This window comes from Convolutriloba macropyga, chromosome 2 (assembly GCF_964194025.1).
Source record: "Convolutriloba macropyga chromosome 2, txConMacr16.3, whole genome shotgun sequence".
Taxonomy (NCBI): domain Eukaryota; kingdom Metazoa; phylum Xenacoelomorpha; order Acoela; family Convolutidae; genus Convolutriloba; species Convolutriloba macropyga.
In genome coordinates this window covers 25,376,323-25,396,525 of record NC_134469.1, presented here as the reverse complement: position 1 = coordinate 25,396,525, position 20,203 = coordinate 25,376,323, and the positions used below count along the sequence as shown (strand labels likewise).

Below are 20,203 nucleotides of genomic sequence, written 5' to 3'. Positions count from 1 at the left end.
GTTAACTTTTGTGAATTGTATTATTCGCTATACTGTAGATTACCGTTGCTTTAATTGTTGTTCAATTATTCCCGATAACTAATTGCTCTGCTTTGCTAGATAACAAACTTGTCTCTCTCAGAGTAACAAAATAATTCAAATTGAAACGATCAATTTTTGCTCGAGTTTTGGTTAATAACTCAAGTTAAAATTCGAAATAGCAAAATCCCTTAAGTTCAGCTCTAGGTAACTGTCCTAGCTACTGGTTAGGGCAAACAATTTCCGTCTCCGATTTCTTAATATTTTTGGAGAGTTTTCCCGATAATCACAGTTATCAAATGTAAGAATTTTTGCACTTTGTGCTTTTCAGTACATTCATATGCCCAATAACGCAATTTGTGAATTTAACAAGGCTTCCTTTAAGCCAGTAAGAGAAACTGACTTTATGCTTTGCACAAAATTTCTCTTACTTAGGATCTTTGTTCCTCAAAAAGAAAGTTTTGAGAATATCTGAAGTAGTTCGAGTTTGAGTTTCAATTTACCATCATGTATGGCGAATGTGTACTTACAATAGTTGCTAAATATAAATGTTGAACAAAGTGAACAAATCTGTATGGCTTCGATAGAATGTAGCACTAAATTTCGCTTGTCAAGCTATTCTAGCTTTAAGGCTTGGAATGGCCTTGAAGCACTATTCAATTTGGTTATTGAGTTAGTAAGCTCAGCCACAACATCGCCGGCCCTGTTTTCTTTTGCACAAACATCTTTTCCAGGTAGCACTGGGGCAAGCATCACTACTGGTCTTTGTACACTCCGTCGTTTGTTTGAACTATGGCTCATCGAATCACACCGTCGGACCCATCGATGGTCTTCTCAACTCGACCTAAATTGTAATATCCACGTTTATCGCTGTCTTCGATTAACCAAAAGAGTTCGCCTTCTTTAAGGGTTTATTCGCCCACAGATTGCCGCTTTCGCCGATTATTCAGAGTTCGCAGATATTCTTTACAAAATTTGTCCCATATGAGATTTGCATAGGCTTGAGTTTGTCGAAAGAGCTTTCGATGGTCAACAAATTCTTCTCCGAATGGTAGATAGGGTAAACAAACGTTCTTGTTGCCAAGCAAGAAGTGATTGGGGGTCAATGCTTCTAAGTCATTAACATCTGAAGTGACTGGAGTCAACGGTCTTGCGTTCAACGTCTGCACAACAATACACATGGTTGTTGAAAGAACGTCCTCGGTGACTGATCTCTTCCCCAACACTGCATACACTGCTTTCTTGCAACTTCTCACCAATCGTTCCCATAATCCTCCGAAATAAGATGCTGCGGGTGGGTTGAACTTCCATCTGATTCCGCGTTGAACTAGATGTCCCTCGATCCCTTCTTTGTTCCATGCCGCAACGTACTCTGAAATTTCTCTTTCAGCTTCAACGAAATTTGTCCTGTTGTCACTGATCATTGTACTCAGTTTACCTCTTCGCGTCATAAATCTCATTATTGCATTGAGACAAATATCGGTGTCCAACTTGGGTACCACTTCTTTATGCACCGCTCTCATAGTTAGACATGTGAAACGACAACACCATCGCTTTTCGTTCCTCCGCCCAATCTTCACAATGAAAGGATCAAAGTAGTCAACTCCAACAATTGTGAAGGCTGTTGAAACATCCAACCGTTCTTATGATAGATCGGCCATTAGTGGTGCTATCATTTGTGCTGTGCTTTTTCTGCAGGTAACACACTTGTTCTTGATTGATCTTAAGGCGTTTCCTTTTTCTAGGATCCACATCTTCTGCTGGACAATGTTTCTTACATGCTCAGTGCCTTCTTGTTGATTGTCCTTGTGCCCATTTCGCAAGAATATTTCAACCGCGTGATGTTTCCAATGTAGCACAATTGGATTCTTTGCATTGAAGTCCAATTGTTTTTTGCCTATTCTGCCTTTGGCCCGAATAAGTCCTTCTTAGGAAGGGTTTGTATCAACAGTCAGTAGATACAGGTGTAGAAAGGGATTTATAAAGATATTGGACGAATCCGAAGTGAAAGGCACCTTCGGGAAAGATTGGTATTTGCCACACCATCCAGTGCTAAACCCGAACAAGCCTGGCAAAGTAAGAAAGTAAGACGTGTTTGCAATGCTGCCTCAAAGTACAAAGAAGTGTATCTAAATGATAAGCTATTATTCCTTCCTTGCTTCATTCAGATATTCTTCAACAAAATTAGCTTGATAGGGCACAAGCTTGTTTCGATCTTGCAGTTGCTTGGGTAATTTTTCTTCTAGCAGGTAAACACTCTGTTGGTAAAGGACCTTTATTTTGTTGGGTCGATCTGAATCTTCAATTATTTTATAGCCAATCCCCGTTTTAGTGTTAACTTCTTCCACTAAATCCTGGAATTTCTGGTCGTACCTTTGAGCTGTTGATTGAAGCTCCCCTCTGCTGTTTATGCTCGATTTGCTTGGTTGCTGTTTGCTTTGCTTGTTCGTTTTAAGCGAGGTCTTCAACGAGGTCCTCAACGTGTTTTGTGAATTGCACTCGCACCTTTCGCTCTGCCTCACTGGCGTTGCGCTGTTGATTCGTTTGATTCTCTTTGGGGGCGGGGGTGCCTTCGGCACTCTCTTCAACAGATTGGACATCAGTTTGCCTTCCACTGTTCGGGTCGGCGGACCAAATTTAACGGCTGATCTCCTCTAAAGTCGAGAGCTTTTCTCGGTAATCAAAGTTAACACATGTAAAAATTTTTGCACTCTACGCTTTTCAGTACATTCAATTGCTCAATAACGCAATTTGTGAACTAAACTAGGCTTCATTAAAGTCAGTAAGAGAAACTGACTTTATGCTTTGCACCAAGTTTCTCTTACTTAGTAATTTTGTTCATCAGAAAGAAAGTTTTGAGAATATGAAAGTTAATTCCCTTTTCACAAGTCAAAGTTAAATTGAAACTGTACAATCAATAATATGATCCACAGAAACAAGACACGATAACAAGTAATTTACCGCTCAAGAAAGTGTGCTTCAATACGCACTGTATGTCAGTTTAATAAGACAAAATTAACGAATTTCAACTGATTTTTGGTAGTTTTTCGAGCTCTATTTATATTGCCGTACATGTCAAATTAGCATCTCTGATTGGTTTTAGATAACTATGTTGGAAGATTCTCTGAATACACTGAGGTTGGGGTTCGGATACCGTATATGGTGCCCTGCACTCTCGGAATTGTTATGAAAATCGCAAAATTCATCGAATCTGGCTTACCAAGTTGGGTATCTCTTGCTCCGCTTGAGCTCAACTTGTGTGATTGTGAACACTTGAATACGCGGCAGTAACAACGTAGTTCGAGTTTGAGTTTGAATTCAGCTTCATGTATGGCGATTTTAAACTAATAATAGTTGCTAAATATAAATGTTGAACAAAGTGAACAAATCTGTATGGCTTCGATAGAATGTAGCATTAAATTTTGCTTGTCAAGTTATTGTAGCTTTAAGGCTTTCAATTTGGTTCTTGAGTTAGTATGCTCAGCCACAACATTATTTGTATATATATATATATATATATATATATATATATAATATAATATGTATATATATATATATATATATATATATATATATATATATATATATATAAATATATGATTTCTTCCTCCATCTATTTTTCTCTTTCTCTCTTTCTGTCTCGTCTGATTCAAGAATTTCTCATATTGTTCGGGCTGCTGGTCGCCATGTGGATTTTTTTAAGTATTTAATTATGGTCGACGTTGACCACTTGATGACATTTTTTATTGTTCACAACGGATTGAAAAAAATTAGAACCCAATCATATATATCGGATAGTAGTGTAGAGGTTACCTCTGAATAAAACAATTTTGACCTCAGCTTTTGTTAAAAAACGATTTGAAAAGCATAGAGGAATCGAAAACAATGATTTGTTTCCATGGCATTGTGTAAGTGTTTTTTCATACAAGGCGATTGAGAAGCCAGTGAAATTTTTTGGTCAAAGCTGTAACGGAACCTTATACAAAAAATGCGAAAACTGCCCTCCTAAAAAAGGAACCCGTAACTCATTAGAAATTACGTTGTAAATGAAACAATTTTGACGTCTAATGTTCTTCTTGAAAGAATATTTCAAAAATTTCAATGTTGTTTTGGCACTTTTCTTATACCTTTTCATTTATGGATATTCTAAATTGTTCGAAATTTGCATAAAATTGATTTTACAAAGCTACAAATTTTAGCTCAGTGCAGAACTGAAGTTTTTTGTCTAACTTGGCACATAAATCAATAAAAACGCTCTGATACGGAATTTTCTACTTTAAAATTAAAGAAAAGATTGTAAGACATAATTTGTTACTTCATTAAACCCCTTTTTACAGCCTCATGAGATAAAATAGAGCCAAAAGGATAATTTGTTCATTTCTAATCTGCTTTATTCGATTAGGTCTGATCAGTTTTGATTTTTTGTTTGACCGACGGAAGTGGCGTATGATCCAACAGCCAAGTTAACCAAAGTTAGCCTGAATAAACTCAATCCACCTGCACGCAAATTGTGCTGGAAGACTTATTTAGGAACCTCAGTTGCCTAATTTGCAATGATCGCATTCAGTACCTAACCAAAAAAATCACAGAACTGTTTTTCAGGTTCTACCTCTTTTCACCTCTTTTTATTTGACCCCCTATAGATTAGCCTCGGATATAATCAACCCTAGGTCATTTAACCCCGCAATTTATTTACCCGGAAGTTGCTTTAACCCCAAAATCTTTTATCTAATTCGGCGTCCAAAAGAACAATTAGCGAAGCTATGGTTCAAAGGACTTAAACTACACAAACCTAATGACCTTCAACAGTGGGGCATTGAATAGCTTGCGTTTGTTTGAATCGGAGAATAGGGACGAGACGGCTTTTTTCAGCACAATACCTTTGGTCAAAAAGAACACTTGACAAGTCCTATCTCTTGCGAATTTGCACGTTGATTTCAATCAAAAAAGTTCAGAAACTTTTCTAGAAGAGAATGCGGAAGAACTGGTATTTTTCAAAAGAAAAAAATGTAAGCTGAAATTTAAAACCTCTTCTTTGTAAGCATATATGAGCAAATCAAAAAAAAATTTAACACTTTGTTCAACAGAATTGTCAGTGATATCCAGATTGATAATTTCACTAGCAGCTATGCTGTGCAGGAATCATAACTAAATGTTACATACGGCAACGCATACTGTGTCGACAGAACGTCAGTTACTTGTAAAATTGCTGAAGTTACGGCTGCTGCGAGCGTTATGTTTTCAATCAGGGCTTTGATTTCTTGTGTAACTTTTTGTGTTGCGGGCTTTCCAATTGAAGCATTACAATTGTACCCTTCGTTTGCTCGAATAAGTTGGCCATCTTGTGTAAACGCGGAAACGCGGCACTTGTAGCTTTGATATTTTTAGCCATTCTAGGCAGTAGTAAACTTATTTTTTTCTTTTAACATACAACTCTTGGCCTTCTATAACCAATATTTCTTTGTTTTTGGAAGAAACGGTAAATTCAAAGTCGGCAGTTATCATGCTGTTTTCAAAAAGCAATGAGACAAGAAGTGCTCGAAAGTTCCATCCACTTTTCAATTGCTTTTGAATGCCTCGTTTGGGACTAGATCGGATAATTAATTCGACAATTGCTATATTTTTGCTCTTTACTATTGAGTAGTTAGCTTTATTTCCCTGATAATTATAAGCCATGAATTTACAGATTAAAATCTGGTTGAAATGACCCAGGTGTGAAAAAGAAAGAGTAAGCCCAATCAATTTCACCCGGATTTCAATCTCCGTTAATTAGACTAAGTGGAATTGATTGAGACTTAATTATCCTCAATTATAAGAAGCTTAAAAACGGGGTGAAACAATAAAGGGGTTAAATTATTGTTTTTCACTAATTTTTACATTTAAAACTCCTAACTTTGATAAGGTTAAAAATTGAATTTTCCTACGCTTTGAAAATCATCTATGACCCCGTCAATCATATATAGGATATTGCATTATTGGCAGAGATCAATAGTCTCAAGAGTTCCGTGATAGCGTCTATCTAAATTTTTCACCTGTGATTAAAAAGAATTGTTTCAAGAAGAGCGTGTTCCACTATATATTATGTTTTATATGAGCTTTTCTATTTACAAAAAAATGATGGATATCATATATGGTTCGAATGAAATCAGAAAATTTGCATGATGAGCAATCCTGGTATTTTGTGTCACATGGCTATAAGAAAATGTTTACGGAGAGGGGCAACAATTCCGAAAATTGCAATAATAAAGCCGAAACTAAAAATAAGAGAAACTTCCACAGCATCAAAAACTAAACTTTGTGAACTGACCATAACTTCTTTTAGACTTGAATTACGAACTGGAAGGAATATTTGGCATTTTTCTTTGATATTTTAGCTTTCTAATTTACTACAATTTTTTCAGTGTTTGTGAATAAAAAGGTATGTGAACTCACTCAGACATGATAATTGCACTGAGTTGGGTCCTTATTTTCATTTTAAGAGTTGTTTTATATCCTTCTTCTGTAGGGGCGGCGTAGACTAACAATGTCTGTAAGAAGCAGCTGTTTTTTGGTGAAATTTAAAATCTTTATTATTTGAGTTTCAGTTCAGTGGTACGATTCCCTCTGCTGTTAAAATCTGTTCATCTCTTACGCTTAACATCGCGATTGTTTCTATTTTATCTTTTTGCATACAAGTTGCCATCATTTTCTGCATAAACATCTTTCATATATCTAGTTTAGCTGGAACTCTCAAGACTTTCAAATTTTCGAAAATTTTTCGTATTATTCCCTAGTAAGTCAAAATTTGCAGGTGTTGTTTCCACGATAAAATGGAGTTTTTTCACTCATTGGTGAATCAATGCTTTTATCATCAGCAACCTTGATATTAAAATTTCAACTTTGAAAATTTGAACGCGGTGAACTGTTTCATTGCAATTTTTGCAATATCAAATGTTTGAATATTATTTGTCAGTTTAAAGCTGTATATGCTCAATTGGACGAAAAGCATATTCCAATCCGGGAGCAAACTTCTCAAGCTCATTTTTTTCTTAAAAATAGAATTTACTTATCATTAATCCAGACAGCCTTTTTGTGCCGTCGACTGAGAATATTGATTGGCTGACAGAAGTGATATTTGCACCTGTTCAAATCGTCTCGCAATTAAACAAAAGGCGCTTTCCTTTCTAAAGTGTCTTGAAATTTTGCATTAGTTACCAGGCCTAGAGAGATTAAAATTCGGGGCTTATCAATTAGAATCTGTTCACAGAAAAGTTTTTTTTTCAACCGTCATTTCAACAAAATACTCTGTGCTTTTATTCACTGACATCCATTACATATTTAACTCATCCTTTCGTCCAAATGATATTTCGTCTGTTTGAAACACTTTCCTTAAATTTGAGCGCGATTTCCACAACCCATTTTCTCCCTCATTTCGTGTCCCGTTTTTTCACGCCTTTGGTACCCCAAAATGAGGCAATTTTAGAATGCAATCTGTCATCTAATTTAAATCCCATCATTTAGTTTTGGTTTATTCTCCACTTTCAGCTTTGTTTTATTTTAATACCAGAGTTCCTCATTTCAGTGCCCGTTCAAGAACGACCCAAACTGGCCTGAGGGGACGAGACGAGGCAATCATCTGGATCCTGAATTAGTGCAAAACAAAAAAAAATACAAGGACGTCACAGCACAATATAGGTAAGAACTGCAGCTTCATTTTGGCCATTGATTGTATTCAGTTGAACTATCGTTATTATTGTACCGTATCTGTGTTGCTAAAGTCAATATTGAGAATAATAATGCAGAAGTTATATCTTTTCATATTTACCATAGACGAATCTGAATCTAATAAGTCAACCCAATTCGGTCGGAACCCAATGGGTTCTTTATGCCGACAATCTTATGCAAAAATTTGGACGACCAATATGATTTACGGATAAAAACTATTTTTGGGGAATATTCAAAGAGCTATAGATACTAAAACAAAACTATTTCGTCTTTTTTATCCTACAGTTTCTTTGTTCATTAATCAAAAAAGTTACAAAAATGTTACAAAAAATTACAATTCTCAGCGAACTTCTGTGTGAAGAAAACGGCATCTGTCTATGTGATTAGACACAAGCGCATTGTGTTATATAGCGAGCTATAGGTAATTTTTTTGACTGACAGAAAACACAATTTCCAACTTTTAAAAAGGTAGAATTGTGGACCAAAATTGACCCAGGCCAAATTATATTTCTTTGCAAACTAGAAACAACTAGTGAAGTTTTGTTTTAAAATTGTGGGAAAAATATAACATGTGTTTTTCTTATCGCAATTCGGAGAAGAAGTAATTTAGTTTGCTTGTAAAGCTGGGCGATTACCTAAAAACCAAGTGCAATTAGTTACTAATAACACTTTTATTGAAAATGATATATCAAAAACAATAAACTGCAAAAATTTATTCCGTTTTTTTTATCGGAATCAATTTCTTTCCACTCAAATTAATTATCTACAGAACGCCAAATCGAAGAAGAATTTTGAAAAAGGAAACGACTGAATTGCTATTGCTACTCACAACAAACTTTTGTTTTTTTTTCTCTGAAATTTAAGTTGAAGTTTTTAGATGAGTTTTGAATCCATTTGATGACAGTGTCTGTCTAAGATCTATTCGTCAGGCAAATTTTTTGAAAACAACTGATAGTACCATAAATCATTTCCTATTTTATCATGATTTTGGGTTACTAGCACTACCGAGCTAAGAAAGACCTGTAACTTAGGAAGCTCAATAAAAAATTCATGCAAAAAGTTTTTGAAAACACTTTTGGCAGATGACGCTAACTTTTGAACCCGAAAGGGCTTTCATTTTGCCTCAATTATTTTTGCACTAAAAAGCCCCCCACTTCTGACAGCGAATACTTTACACAACTCATCCAGTTTCAGCGGTTTGAAACTATCGCCGCTGCAACGTTTTTTCAGCTAACTTTTCAAACCATTTCAGCTATATCGCGAGGAAAAAATAGTATTTGGCGCTCCTTTACTTTTAGTTGGGAAAATTAAATAATTATTATATCAAATTTGATGGAGAATACATTTGTTTTTTGATCCTTTCAGCTGATCTAAAAAACAAGAAGCAACCAAACAGCTGAATCAAGATTTTTAGATCACAAATAGATCAAACAGCACTTGTTTTCATCCTGAAATTGTGAACCAATGGGTTTGCTTTCAATAGGCAAGCTTTTGGCTCCACAGTTTTTAATACATTACAGTATTTATTTAAATGAATCAAAAATTAAAGTTTCGTACTTTTTGTAGCGTATCTCTTTTTTATCAGAACGATGTCTGCAAAAATGAAAGTTTTTTAGCTACTCTACAGCTTGCCTTGATCTGGCTTTTATTTTTCTCTGATTTTGTGGAAATCAATTTGCGAGAAGAAAATTAAAATAGGTTTCATTTTATTTTTTTTTCGTCATTTGTTCTTCAAACCAAGTGAGTTGACTTTGCTCAACCATGCATTAGGTGTTGAGAAACAATGGATAGAACAAAATTTTTGTTGCATAAGTTTGGTTTTTTTTCTCAATTATCACCTATATTTTGTCATAATGAGGTAGGGCACTTTCATCATATAATTGAATTTAGCAGTTGTTACAGATGTATTTAGATTTTTATCTTTCTGTCGGACTTGTCATATTTCATGGAGTCTCTAACAAAGAATGGATTCAGATGTTCTAAAATGACTTTATCTGCTCTAAAATTTCAGAAAAGCTTGTCAAAAATTGTTTGCACGTCTTGTTTCTTCCTTTTAAGCTCTGCTTTTTAAAAATAACAAATTTTTTTAGTTGCATGTTTTGTGCTTAATTTAGTAACCATCGACAATTTTTTTTTACTTTTTTCCATAACCATTAGGAACCATATGTTTTTGAGGGATAATGAAATTCAATTAAGTCTTGTCCTCAATGTCAACTGAAGTTAAAGACTGTTGGTGCAAGAGAAATTAATCTTTTCAAGAAATGCACTCTTGCGCAGAGACTTGGTGTTATCTTTGAACGAATATGGAAAGTTGCACATAACTTTATACCTTTATCATTATAGGGCGAACTCTTACAAGGCTTTACAAGAACCAAAGAAATCTTGAAATAGCTGGCAAAAATTCTCTTGTAGAAAAATAATGAGAAATTAAACTCTAAAACATCTTTGCGTGCGCTAAATCGCAGCTATATATAAAGCAAAATGAGTCAAAACAACAAACATAATACGAGTTTATTTTAATAGAAGTTTATTTTTCTCCGGAAAAATGACCGTACTAATAAGTTGAATTTCCTTTGAGGCATCCGATCCGAGTTAATTGAGGGCCTTTCACATATAAGTGATGTATTTGTGCTCAAAATTGTGTTATTATATCATATATCATAGCTGGATATGTTCAGATCGTCCTCTAAATGGTTACAAATGAAATAGATTCGAGCATGGTCATCAAAAAGCTATTACTGTCATTAACAGATTACTCAATATCTCGGGTGACAAGTCTTTTGGGACAAAATATATCCATGCAATTCAAAACATCTAAAACGATAGCGCTGATATAAAGAGCTACAAATTTAAAATTACAATATAACCGGCTATCTCTCCCTTTGCTTTCAATCCACCTATTTTATAATGTTATCTGCTTTTTTGAAAAAGCTTTGTAGCTAAATTGTTTTATCACTAGGTCAGTATAATAAACAGATTTCTTGTTTTTTTTCTAAAGTTGCCTATGCCTTACTTTACTTGCAACTGATATTCAAAAAGGGCAACATCGTTTTTTTAACTGGTCATGCATACGTTTTGCGGTGCGTTGTGTTTTCTTCAAAAGTTTCACACCATTACGCTGGCCTGTTTTAACCTATTAAATGTGATTTAATTCTTAGGTTAGTACCCTTTTAATGACCAGCGATTGCTTAAGTCTACCTACCAAATTTTAGAGTTTTCTCGTTAGGTTATTTCAAAGGTTAGGTTATTTTGGTTTCCAATATGTTAACAATATGGCTTGATTTTTGGTGCTTAAATCCAGAAAATCTTAATTATTTACGGAGACAGGAATTAGGCGATATAACTTCATAGCGATTCAATTAACTCAGGCCAGAAACTGTCAATGATTAGTTTTATAACCTCCTTTAAACAATTTTTGTTTTCAAATATTTTGCTCAGTGAAAAATAACCGCAAACACGTGGTCTAGATTTTATTAATAGATAACCAACAATAAATAAATTTTCACGGTTAAATTAAAGACAAATGTGAAGCACAAAATGTTGAATATTATTACATTTTGAGCAAATTTGAAATGAATTTCGGCATCTGTTTTGAGGAGCCACAGCTCTCTCCTCATTATCAAATCCTAGAACTATAAACAAGCAACAGAGAAGCTAATCACCATTTTCCCATTTTAGTATTTTCTTCTACTTATAATTATTTTCCTTTTGAAGTTAGATGCTGGTACCCCACGGCAATTTCAGGATTACAGCGTATATCTTGATGGTGGCTTTTTAAACAAGAGCCGGGAAATGACGGAGGCTTGCGTCCAAGTGCCGTGTACAATGTCCAAGGGCATCTAGAATTTGTGTTCTCACTTATTTGGAGAATCAAGCGCGTCTAAAACTAAAGCGTTCAAGCTCTTTTGATAAAACTTGAGAAAGATTCAAAAGTTAGATTTAATCAATGCAAGATATTAAATAATTAAAAATTGAATTAATAAAAATTAAATAAATGCACGGAAAAGTCGTATTATTAATGATTACCTATGTTCCACGCAATTTAAAAAGTGAGTAAGTTGAGGTGCTTCAAGGTATTAGTTCCTGATATTTTCTTACCACTCTTTCTCCAATTTTCGCTATCATTGGTTCTCTTACAGCGACCAATGGTCATTCTTGCTCACAGCCTAAAGCATTTGCTTCTCTTGAAATTGCTACGAAATTACAGACATGTAATTTTGCGTGTTGTCGTTTGTTAATGATTATTAGCTCACGGTTGTTATCCTCATCGGAACATTATCAAACTCCGAGGCAAACCCGAGTAGTTGAACAACTTTGAGCGGGCGATAACAACAGTGTGGTATTTTTTTTCAATCAATTCTGGTTTTGAATAAAACGGATGCATAACTTACAACACACTGAAGTTGATTTGTTTTTTTCAGCCACTGTTTTTAGCCATTCTTCAATTAGTAAAGATGGCGGGAAACAACAGGTTGAAAAAGATAGTCTAATTCCGAAGAAGAGTGTGGCCACGTTATCAAATTTCTGTAGTATTCATCGGGCGCTAACAAGTTATTTGAGCTGCAAGTGATTCAACGTTTTTTAATATCAACTAGAGTTAACTAAGCAAAGTCCACTCACTTCGTATCAATTTGAAGGTATTTAAAAAGCACTAGAATTGTCTATAGGAAGCAAAAAGTAACCGTTTCTCATTTTTAATAAACCAACATTTGTGTAAAGTAGACATGTGACCAACAGCATTTTATCACGTCCATTTTGAACAGATTGACAATTTCACAAAAAGTACCTTTTATGCTAACAATTTTAGACTTGCCAACTGTAGGCGAACTGATTGTTCCGACCCAATTGAGTGGGGGAGGAACTATATCTCAGATGGGATCTTTTTTGTTCAGTCAATTTTGGCCGATCGATATAATCATCTTAAAGAGTTGTGATTGATTTCATTACCCAGCCCGTCCTTTGTAGAATGTGGAAAAAGAAAATTTTCATGATTTTAATTTACAGGAATTAGGGAAGGTTTGTGAATAGGAGACGAAATTCCGTTCTTTTTATTCACAATTTTTGTATTATTGAACAAATTTTTGTCAATTTTGTTAAACTACTTTGCAATTGTTTACGGTAGTGGGATTGATTTTATCTTAAAAGATAGAGGAGGGTTGTTGAATTGTTCAATCTCAGTTTTTGACTAACTTTTATACTATTTTTTTGAAAATTAAGATTTGTTTTCGTCAAAAATTGGACGAAATATGTTTTTTAGCCCACTTTCATTGAAATTGCAGGAAGCAGACAACCTAAAACTGCGGTCATATTCTTTGTAAGCTCAAAAAAGAGAGCTAGTTGTACTCCCACTGGCTTTAAGAGTCTTCTGGAATTATAACTTTGCCAGTTTTTCTCAAACTTAAACTCGATATAAATGCATTATTTTTGTTATACTGAAAAACTTTGTTTAAGAAATTGTCTGTTTAGCAACCATTTGAACAATTGATTGTTTTCTTATAGGCCCGTTAAAATCAGAGTGGATCTTGATCTCACCATGGATCCTTACTTCGAAAAAAAAAAGATGTTAATGGGGAGCGGCCGTTATGTCAAAATATTTTTGCATTTATGGGTTTAATGTAAATTCTTGACAAGAATGTCATTTAAGAGCTTAATTATTGACAGTTGCGCCTTACTAAAAATTAGGCTCAGCATATATTTATTATTATTTCAGAGTTAGTTTCATGTTTTTTATGGCTCTGACCAATTGTTTTCCAAAAGGTTATGGATTTCTTATGTCCTGCTTTCACTTAACATATATATTTTTTAGTCCACTGACTTAGTCTCCCCAATCAATGATCGCCTTGGCTATTTAAATTGGTATACGTTAACCTAGACCATGCGTTCAGTTATCTTATGTCTCTTATGTTTTCAAATATATTTGTTTAAAAATGTCGGTGAATTTTTAAAATTTGTCACTTTTTTATCTTATTTATCGAAACTTCTTACATAGTCTCAGTAAAGACAATTTAAAGCAATATTCATCTGAATTATAATAAAATCACTGTATCAAATTTAACTATTGGTTGCTTGATTTTGATACTCCGAGTTTTAAATTTTTAAAAATTTTTTTGAGCATAATTGCACATTTTATGGGTTCATTTTGTTTCCTTGTCGAATTAACACCAGATTGACAGGTTCAAGTGAAAAAAGGCATGGTTGGCAAAATGCAAAGCGTTAATAAAAGCCGTATCAGAATATATTAATTGTTTTTGTTGAATAGTGTATGCTTTTGGTCTGGGACACCATTCTTTAGCAAAATGTGGTAGATTTTTAAAAAATTTTGCCTATGTTTCTTTCTTTTTGTTTCTGTTTACGACATATGACTGATAATTAGATATCGAAAAAAGTTCAGCTGATAGCTATTTGTATATAATGAGTTTCAAATTAGCTTCTATGAAAAGATTTTTTAACTGTCTCCTTTTTGCTGTCATTTTTCGTCACCATGTATCTCAGTCTCAGTAATAAGAACTCTCGAATACCCTTTATTTTTGTTGATTCAAACTTTTTTCTCTGTTTGTTGTATGTGTTGACTGATAGCTTAGGCCATTTAATTTTACAAAAAGTTTTCGAGATTTTTTCTGTTGTGATCTTTCCGTAGATTTTTTAGAAGAAAGCCCGTTGATGTTCAGATGAGAAACAGGCGATGGCTTACAATTGTAGCAGATAAAATCTTATAAATATAGTGCCTTGGACACTGTGCTTTCGTAGTTTTGCTTGCGAAATTTTGGCTTCTGCCTTTATTTGTTGTTTTTTGGTTTTGTCTCATTAATAACATACTTAAGGGGCGTCCTGAGGTATTGCAAAGTAATCCATCTCGTTCTGTTTAAATCTTATGTCTCTTTTGAATTTTGAAAACATTTTTGAAAACATATTTCGATTTTTGAACTTCGCCATTATTTTTTTCAATCAATTTCTAGCTCAGTCTCTGTGAAGACAAAATCACCAGTCGTTTCCAGTGAGCTACAATCGAAACTTTGTATGGGTTTTAATTTCAACAATTGGGCGCTTGGCTTTGTTACCACTGTTGCAACAAGATTTCACAATAATTTTGAGGTTTTTTATATAATTGTAAATTTAAAAGGATTTTCGGTTTCCTTTTAAATTATAGCATTAATGGCAGGTCCCATTGGCTTTGAAATATTGCGAAATTGAAAATTGTTTTTCTCTTAGTAACAAGTTTATAGTTTTAACTGCATCCCTGCCATTTTTGCTCAAAATTAAATTCGTTTTTTTGCCGAAACTTTTCTTTTTCTTTTTTGCTGCAGTTTGACGTACGCTGGGTAATGACAGGTCTCATTTGCTTCCTATGGAGATATAAATGAACGTTTGAGTGATTTCAATTAATATCTAATGATAATCACTTTGAAATTAATTGTTTTCCAAAATTGAAAACGTGTTTCTGAAATTCGCACTATTTTGCTTGCTTTTGTCGACTTTTGAACCAGTCGACTGACGTCAGGTCTAATGTCTTTTCTAATGATGTATAGGTTAATTTCTTTTCGTTTAGTTTTTTCGAAAGCGATTTTGTTTTTGTTATAGTTTTTTCAATGTGGACATCGGGTTTGGTCATAATTAATGTTTGTTATCTAAATTTTTATATTTTCGTCTCTAGTATTCCTATCAGCAAAAAGAATCATTGGCCCTCTAACATTGAATTTTTTTCCTCTAGCAGTTTTTGAACGATATAGTTGTTTTTGAAAGTTTTCTATCTTTTAATCGTTTGGTAGCCAATTAGGTCAAGATTTTGAATAAGCAGCATAGGAACGGTATGTGCATACGTACATTAACGAGCCTCCTTGTTGGAGTTTGAGTTTCATGGAAACAAGAAGGCTTGCTAATTTTCGTTTGCACATAATGTTCTGACCCCGCTCATCCACTTCGTTACCTAATTGTCGACCAAATGAGGAAGAGACAGAAAACTTCCAAAATTTCACATGACAATCAACAAACAACTAACTGAGAAAATGCTAAATTAAAGGGTCGAGGATACTTGCCGTTAGTGAAACTTTTAGACAATAAAGTCAAATTAGAACAAACTTTAATTAAGGCCAAAACATGATGTCTATAATTTAAAGAAAAAATACGTCATAACAAAATGAATATGAAATCAGATGAAACCTGAATTTTGGAAGCAGCCAACTTCAGTTTAAATAAAGCCATTGCTCATTAACTGGACTTGTTAAGAAATTTAATTAATACTTTATTGGAAGCTAATAAGACCTGTCATTATACATAAAAAATCAACGACTTCAAAAAAACGCCAAAAGCAGAAAAAATCAAACAAAACTAACAATAAACCCTTGTCTCAACATCTAAAGCCATATGCTATTTGAGAAGAACATTAAATATCTGCAATTGCGCACAATACAATAGATTATGCTGCTAAAATTAAAGAGAAAATTCAGAGTTGAAAAAACTCAAAAGTCTTACTTATGAAAATCCGTAGTGCCAAAGCCAAGAAACCACTAGTAAAAAAATCATTCAAAAACGGCATGGCGGGAAAAAAGATATGACCCGTTAATACACAAACAAAATTACAAAAGTGACTGAAATAATACAAAAGTCACAAATCATAAAAGTCCCTTGACATTTTTAAAGCAAATATTTTCGAGAAGTCAAGCATTTCGTCGCTTTTCAAATGAAAAAAAAAAACAGAGTAGTTTGCCGTCACTCAAGAGGCTAGTTATTGTTTTTATTAATGTGACCGATTCATAATACGACAAAAAATAACAATTATGGACAGAACTCGAAAAGTTAAAAAAATCTTTTGAAATCACATTCTTGAAACAATTTTAACTATGATTCACAGAAAGTCCTAAGAAACTCAAAACTAAAACAAAAGGGTCTGAATTTTCGCTTTGGTCTCTTTTGATTCGAAATAGATCTTCTTTGCTAAGAGTCTTTTTAAAAAAGACGACAAAAAGAACCAAATATTTTTCGCAGTCATGAAGAGTCATGAAATTTTTTATGAAAACAGAGTTGTACTCTGAAACATCAGCCTTAATTTATAATTGACAACAGAAAATTATTTGGAGCACCAGTAAGTCAAAAAACCGTGCCAACAATGAAGCTAAGGTACTTGCTGACGACATTGAGAACAAAAATTGGTATTATCAAAAAGTTTTTAAAAATATATTTATTTGGAAGTCATTAAAACCGTTACCTATAGGCTGAAATTAGTAAATAGATTTAAATAAACGTTCGTTGAAGCAATTGAGGCCTTCGGTTGTCACGAATATTCCGTATGACAACAAACAGAGCGGCAATTAGAGGTAAAAGAAGAAAAGTCTAATAACTATTGCGAGAGAACGGTTTCGCAGCCGTTAAAACTAAAAGCTAAAAACTGAAATATTTTTGAAGAGGTTCTTTTGCATCTTCAATGGTTGCCATTTGGAGCAGTCGTTCATGGGATAAATTGAAAAGGGATCAAATGTTTGTAAATTTCTAATAAAAAAAAGACTTTTTACAAAATCTTGTAGTCAGAAAGCCAAGAAACCAATGGTTAAACATAATGTCTCTAAAAAGTGTTATTAACTTGAGCTGGAATAAAATTAGGTGAGTAAACATTGAGACCAAGCTGCGTGTTCACAGAATTAAGATACAAATGATTGGCAAAGCTCAAGTCTTGACTGATATTTTTTCTGAAATATATTCAAAATCAATAAAAGGCATTAGATACCAACTGGAAACATTTCATACGTTAATTCGTCATCTCCACACAAAAAAAGATTAGCTTGCAGTCACACAGGACGCCAGTTGTGGTTGATATCAATGTGATTGAACCGTAAGACGAAAAAACCACAAATTTTTCGTCTTATGGTCAAACCAAAGTTTTAAATCTCGAAACCACAGTTTTAAAATTATCAAAACCACAGTTTTAAAGCCGTTATAACTAAAACTCATAGAGAGCCTTTGGAAACTTTACTTAACAGAAAGGGTGCGAGTTTTTGATTTGGTCTCCTTCGATTTTAAATGAGCCTTCTTTTGAAGGGTCTTCGTGAAAAGGACAACAAAAGGAAGCACAAATTCTGAACAGTATCAAAAACTCACAAACTTTTCAATGAAACACAGTTTTGGCTCTAAAGACGTCAACCATTATTTATAATCAACACCAGAATCACTTTTGGAGCAGCATTAAGTTAAAAATTTGGTTGTTCAAATATAATTTCTTTAAAAGATAATTAAATGAAAGTCTTTAAAACCGTTAGCTGTAGACTGAAATTAGTCAATATGTTTACCTTAAACTCACAGAAGCAATCGAAAACTTTGGTTGTCAACAAAATGCCGTATAACAACAAAAAGAACAGTAATTAGAGGTAAAGCAGAAAATGTTCAATAAGTTTCGCGAGAGAACGGTTTCGCAGCCACCGAAACTATAAGCTACTCAAAGAGACACTAAAGGGTTTCTTTTCCCACTTCCTCAGATATCAACTGGAGTTGTAATTAATAGTATAATTTGACAAGTCATCATATAACAACCTCAAGTATTTGTAAATATAAAAAAAATCAAAAAACTTCTATAAATTTTTGTAGGAAAACCAAGAAACCCTTAATTAAATACACAATCACTGTAAAGAGTGTTCTTTATTGCACTTGCAATAAAGTGTACTTTTCTTTTATTGAGACTACGCTACATTTGAACAGAAATAACATACAAAATTTTGGCAAAATTCAAATCTTAAATGACATCTTTTAAAACAAATGTATTCAAAGTCATAAGAGGCATTAGATACCAACTGAAAGCATTTTAAAAGTTATCCTCTAGCTCCTAAAACAATTTGAACATTAGATTAGTAACCCAAAATCATGAGGCAGCAAACCGAAGAACAAAGGAAGGCAAAACAAAAGAGGGCAATAAAAGTTTTCGAAAGCACATAGTCTGAGCCGCAAAATTTACGAGCTTTTCTTTCAAAATATAATGTTTCTTTTTTCGCCTCATTTTGTTGTCAACAAGATCTCTTATTCATTCCGTTGTGATTCGAAACCCTTCTTGTTAGTAATCAACATTATAAAAAAACAAAAATGCGGAAATATTGCGGAAAAGGACTGAGCCCAAAGTTGATAGTAAAAATCCTAGGTGAGCTCAAACGTAGCCCTCATTATCAGTGCGTCTAACAAAACAAGTTATTAACCTATATATTTGCAAGTTAGTTCAAATAGCAAAAGAAATATATCAATAAACCAAAAATAATTGAATTGTTTTTTGTATAATTGTTGAGTTAATTTTTCAAAACAACCTACAAATTTTAATTCCAGAAGACTCCTATAGAAAGTGAATATACTATCAGTTTCCTTAGGAGTTTTCATTGATTTGTTGTCCCTATTTCCGGCATATTTAAACAAAGTAGGATAAAAAAAGCCTATTTGGTTACAGTTTTGATTAAAAAAGAGCCAAATTCGAAAAAATTAGCAAACAATTTGACCCAAAGACTCTGATGAAACCAATCTGCAGGCTTCCTCTGTCCCTAACGGCATAACCAATAATATTTTTGTTAACAATTTCAACAAATTTTTGCAAAATTGGCGAAAATTTGGTAGACATACCGAAAATGTGAATAAAAACAACGAATTGCGTCTATTATTCACAAAAAGTAAACTTCGATAACTCCCTATAAAATGCAAACATCCAAATTTTTACTAATTTCATATTCTACGCTGGACGCGCTTTCTAATGATACCATTTTCTATTCTCTACAATGAATATATCGATCCGCCAAAATTGACTGAACAAAAAAAACCCATTTTAGTATATAGTTCCTCCCCCACAAGTTGGTCGGAACATTAATTTTCCTTGGTTTTGTTGAATTAAGTTTCATCGCTTGAGAGGTGTTGCTAGAATTGCAAGTTCTCCCAATTTTTACAGTTTTAAGACAGGTTAACTAACGATGTGTTGATATTTGCCATTTTAAGCAAGATTCATTTTTCTTTGAAAAAACCTTAAAGCTAATTAAATTTTTTGAACTACTTTTTCATTGAAAAAGGACAAACACTAAACTGATTAATTGCTGACCAAATTTTATAGACCTTTATGGACTTTTTGAGCTAAGCTAGTTTAATACTTTTGTCCAGGAACTGAATAGACAGAGAAAAAAGATTCACTAAAAGATATTGAAAATAGTTTTTATTGGAAAGTATTTGACTTTTTACTGCTAATCAAACGCAGATGTCTTTCTCAAGGATGTTTTTAACTAGGTTTGTTGGACGTTGGAATTTTCTAACTATGCAAAATTTTTAACTCGAGTGGCTGAATTTCCCGGGCCGAGGAATTTGGCCAAAATTATGTAAGATCAGCGGCAACTAGCGTTGACAAGTCGGAAAATTCACCGCAATTTTCTTACATAATTTTGCGTTGAATGCGTTGAATTTGAAGACAAAAATTCAACGCATTCAACGCAAAATTATGTAAGAAAATTGCTGTGAATTTTCCGACTTGTCAACGCTA

At 33.6% G+C, this 20,203-nt stretch overlaps 2 protein-coding genes across 4 annotated transcripts in view; one reads left to right on the top strand and one right to left on the bottom strand.

Moving 5' to 3' along the window:
* Positions 1-20,203, top strand: part of LOC142358567 (neuronal acetylcholine receptor subunit alpha-9-like) — a 172,847-nt gene that overhangs the window by 23,418 nt on the left and 129,226 nt on the right. For 2 of the 3 annotated variants that reach the window (XM_075409976.1, XM_075409975.1), the window contains exon 2: positions 7,580-7,692. The gene's annotated coding sequence lies outside the window, so the exon portion shown is untranslated. Of the gene's footprint in view, positions 1-7,579; positions 7,693-10,571; positions 10,682-20,203 lie in introns of those variants that run through there. The other variant, XM_075409978.1, reaches the window with a different exon arrangement.
* Positions 1-20,203, bottom strand: part of LOC142358570 (BTB/POZ domain-containing protein KCTD12-like) — a 554,440-nt gene that overhangs the window by 470,370 nt on the left and 63,867 nt on the right. The window lies entirely within an intron of this gene.